Below are 5,112 nucleotides of genomic sequence, written 5' to 3' on the forward strand. Positions count from 1 at the left end.
CACGAGGAGGTGACTACGCAAGAGACCCACCCATCAGTTATTTAACATTACACATCGATCTCCAAAAATAATTTTCTAATATTCGGAATAGCACTTTATGTATCGTTATTTCGAAAACGACTCCAACTACCGGGAGTCACCACGGAGAGGTAACTATGCTCGTCCCCCACTTAGGTAAAGAGTTTTTAAGCATCGGAAGATGAAAACGTAAAATTATTTTAAAACAAAGTAGTAGCGTCTATTGAAATTTATTAATTACGATAGATACAGTATATGGTACCACAAAATCATATTTGAATATTGAACTTATCATCGAAGAAACCAAAGCACACGACTTATCGATTGTAGCACTTATAAATGGATGATGGGATCTCGTTGTTTCCGATTAAATCGCACTTGTTTCTTCAATTCCATGAATACGGTGTTGATTCCTTGGCTTTTAGTAGACACAAACAATTACTTTCCACCCATAGACGCTCAATAGTTACACTTTGCATTGCCACTGATTTTATACAGTTCAATGGCTTAATCCTTATAAATTAGTGGCTTAAATATTATAAATTAATGGTCCAAATGTTGTTAATTAAATGTTTAGTTTTTATAAATTAACAGTTTGTGTTCAAAATTAATGATTTAAGTGTTGTTAATGAATCGCTCGATTGTTATGGTATTAATGGCTTAAATGTTATAGATTAGTGGATTAGGTGTAATAAATTAATGGCCCAAATGTTATAAATCAATAGCTTGAACGTTATAAATTAATGGCTTATATGTTATAATTCAATACCTCAAATGTTATAAATTAATAGCTTAAACGTTATAAATTAATAGCTCAAATGTTATAAATTAATAGCTTAAACGTTATAAATTAATAGCTCAATTGTTATAAATAAAAAGCTTAAACGTTATAAATTAATAGGTTAACTGTTATAGACTAGTGGTTTAAATGTTGTAAATTAATTGTTTAAATGTCATCAATTAATAATATAAACGTTATAAATCAATAGCTTAAAAATTATTAACTAATAGTTTCAATATCGTTAATTAATAATTTAAATGTTGTAAATTAATGTCTTAAATGTTATAAATTAATAGTTCAGATGCAATGAAGTAATGGTCTAAATGTTATAAATTAATAATTCAGGTGCAACGATGTGATGGTCTAAATGTCATAAATTAATAGTTTAGATACAATAAAGTAATGGTCTAAATGATATAAATTAATAGGTTAAATGTTATAAATTAATGGCATAAATGTTATAAATTAGTCACTTAAGCGTTGCAAATTAATGGCTTAGACGTTAAAAATTACTAGCTGCAATGTTATTATTTTGATATTTTTTTTTATTTATCTTATATTTAAGTTCTTCTTCGATGTTCACTCTCCGGAAGTTGAAGCACAAAAGAGCTCGCGCGCGACTTGCGTCTTCCTTATATAACTTGTCAAGGTATCGGGATGTTAATCAAACGGTAACGATTTGTTGACAAAGCAGAAGGCGGTTTTTCCATTATAACAAAATCAAATTGAACAATTTCTTAATTTCTATCGTAAATTGGCGTCTTTAACGATTTAATACGATATCCGTTTTTATAATTTTAATAGTTTCTACAAGCTAAGACCAAATTCCCATTTCTTTGATACTAGATTTCGACTATCAATTTAGTTTGGACAAAAAGAGAAAAAAAGAGCCTAACAGCAGTCGATGACGTTACTGTGAAATAAGTTAAGGTATTAAATAATCAGACAGATAAAACTCATATTAAGCATTATATTACTCGTGCTAATTACAAAATAAAATGTTCTTCTTTCTTGAATGACACCTACATTACTGTCTGCGATATTTAAAATTCTTATTTAATGCTTACCTAAAAGTCAGGTTCCTCTTTAATTACTCTCAAGTTAAACGAGCAAATTTACTCGTTACAGTTGTAACATAAAATGGCTTTTTTCTTCAGTACCGCCTGCATCGCTGTACGTGATACAAATATTAATTATGTAGCGAATAATATGAACTAATTGGCTGTAATCGCGGTTAGGTACTTTTTCGTAAGATCCATCAAAGGATCTATTAGGCTATTTGCAAGGGGCTTATTGATTACTTGAAGAACGGTCCGATTGTTATAAATTAATGTTTTAAGTTGTTGTTAATTATTCATTGGATTGTTATCAACTAATGGTTCAGAAGTTGTTAATTAGTTGCTTGATTGTTATAAGTTAATGGTATAACTGTTATTAAGTAATGGCTTAAATGTTGTTAATTAACTGTTTGATTGTTATAAATTAATGACCTAAATGTTATAAATTAATAGTTTGAATATTAGAAATTAATGGCTTAGACGTTATAAATTAATAGCTCTAGGTTAAAAATTAATGGTATAAATGTATAAACTGATAGCTTAAATGTTAGAAATTAGTGGCTTGGATGTTGTAAATTAATAGCTTGAGGGTTAAAAATTAATGGTTTAAATGTATAAACTGATAGCTTATATGTTAGAAATTAGTGGCTTGGATGTTGTAAATTAATAGCTTGAGGGTTAAAAATTAATGGTTTAAACGTATAAACTGATAGCTTAAACGTTATAAATTAGTGGCTTAGATGTTGTAAATTAATAGCTTAAATGCTATAAATTAGTAACTTAAATGTTAGAAATTAACAGTTTAAAAGTTAGAAATTAATGATTTAAATGTATAAAGTAATAGTTTAAATGTTACAATTTTATGGCTTAAATGTTATAAATTAATTACTTAAGTGTGGTAAATTAATGGCTTAGATGTTGTAAATTAATAGCTGGAGGGTTAAAAATTAATGGTTTAAATGTATAAACTGATAGCTTAAATGTTAGAAATTAGTGGCTTAGATGTTGTAAATTAATACCTCGAGGGTTAAAAAGTAATGGTTTAAATGTATAAACTGATAGCTTAAATGTTAGGAATTAGTGGCTTAGATGTTGTAAATTAATAGCTTAAATGTTATAAATTAATGGTTTAAATGTTAGAAGTTAATGGCTTAAATGTATAAAATAATAAATTAAATGTTGTAAATTGAGAGCTTGAATGTTATAAATTTATAGTTTGAATGTTAGAAATTAATGGTGTAAATGTTTAAAGTAATAGTTTAAATGTTGTAGATTAATGGCTTAAATCTTATAAATTGATAGTTTGAATGTTATAAATTAATGACTTAAATGTTATAAATTAATGGCTTAAATGTTATAAATTAATCACTTAAGCGTTGTGAATTAATGGCTTAGATGTTATAAATTACTAGTTTCAATGTTATTATTTTTTTTTTCACTTACATCATATTTAAGATCCTTTTCGATGTTCACTCTCCGAGAGTTCGGGCACGAAAAAGCTCGAGCGCGATTTGCATGTTCCTTATATAACTTGACAAGGTGTCGGGATGTTAATCAAACGGTAACGATTTGTTGACACAGCAGGAGGCGGTTTTTCCATTATAACAAAATCAAATTGAACGATTTCTTAATTTTTATCGTAAATTGGCGTCTTTAACGATTTAATACGATATCCATTTTTATCATTTTAATAGTTTCTACAAGCTAAGACTAAATTCACACTTCTTTGATACTAGATTTCAACTATCAATTTAGTTTTGTAGCTCGCGATACTTGTTGTTGAACAAATACAATCGGATTGAATGACAATTGTTTAATTACGGCTATAGTAGAATTTAGATTACAATGTTACGGGATTTTCCCACAGTTCCAGGGGGGAGGCTCCAGTGTCCTTCCACCCCCACAAATTTGTAACCTTTAAGTTATTAATTTATACTTTTAAACCATTAATTTCTAACATTTAAATTGTTAATTTATAATATTTAAGCCATTAATTTATAACATTTAGGCCATTAATTTCTAACATTCAAACTATTAATTTATAACGTTTAAGCTGTTAATTTACTACATTTAAACTGTTATTTTATACATTTAAGCCACTAACTTCTAACATTTAAGCTATTAATTTATAACATTTATGCCATCAATTTATAACATTTGGGCACTACATTAATTCACAACAATCCAACCAATAATTAACAACATTTAAGCAACTAATTAACAACGATTAACAACGATATTAATTTATAACAATAGAAACATTAATTGACGACATTTAAAACATTAATTTATAACAATCAATCCATTCTTCGAGGAATCAATAAATCCCTCGCAAATAGCCTAATAGATCCTTTGATAGATCTTACGAAAAAATATCTAACCGCGATGTTACGCCACGTGGCTTTCCATAGGCCGTTATTCCTAACCGCGACACTGCGATGCCACGAGCGAACCGTCTCAAGCAGTCCGACAAATATACAATGTAGCGGCCAACATCAAACAACGTTGGACACCGTTGGACAACGTTGGACGCCGTTGGACAACGTTGGACGCCGTTGGACGCCGTTGGACAACGTTGGACAACGTGGTATGCGTGCGTTTTAGCTTTAATTAATCGTAAGGTAGATACCTATGTTAAGTGCGTTGTGAGCTCATTCTGTACAACGATATTTATCTATCTTGGAACTAAAAATGAAAATCTCGTCTCTCTTGATCCGCTTGCTTACCGCACAGATAAAATTATTGACGCGATTTATCGGTTCGCGATCATTCAGTTCTTTCAAACTGTCGCGCGGCGTACTCGCTCGCGCGTATTCCGGGTGCGTGCGGGTCAACGTGCACTGGATAACCCTTTGGATTCGTAAGTCGCCCCAAGGACACCTCAGTCTTGGTGACTGCTCGACGTTTGCATCGAATCGCGGGAGTTGTCGTCGTGCCGGTGATGCTTGAGAATCCGTTGGGGATTCAGTCGTGGATCTGCAGTCTTGCCCGATTGGTACTTCGGTACTCGGACAGGGACCTGCAATTTCACGTCCTCCGTAATCCTGTTCGGTCCCGCGGGGGTGGACCCCACTGTTCAGTTGGGGCCTTGCCTTCGTAATCCTGTTCAGCGGTCCCTCACCGGGTTCCACTTGTTCAGTTGGAGTGTGTTAAGTGGCCGGCCTATGTGCTGGATCCACGGCTGGATCGCCAGTGGATCACTGGCATCACCGGTCGGCGCCATCGACCGCGACTCGTGTAAGTTTCGAACGGCGA

Source organism: Bombus pyrosoma, linkage group LG9 (assembly GCF_014825855.1).
Source record: "Bombus pyrosoma isolate SC7728 linkage group LG9, ASM1482585v1, whole genome shotgun sequence".
Taxonomy (NCBI): Eukaryota; Metazoa; Arthropoda; class Insecta; order Hymenoptera; family Apidae; genus Bombus; species Bombus pyrosoma.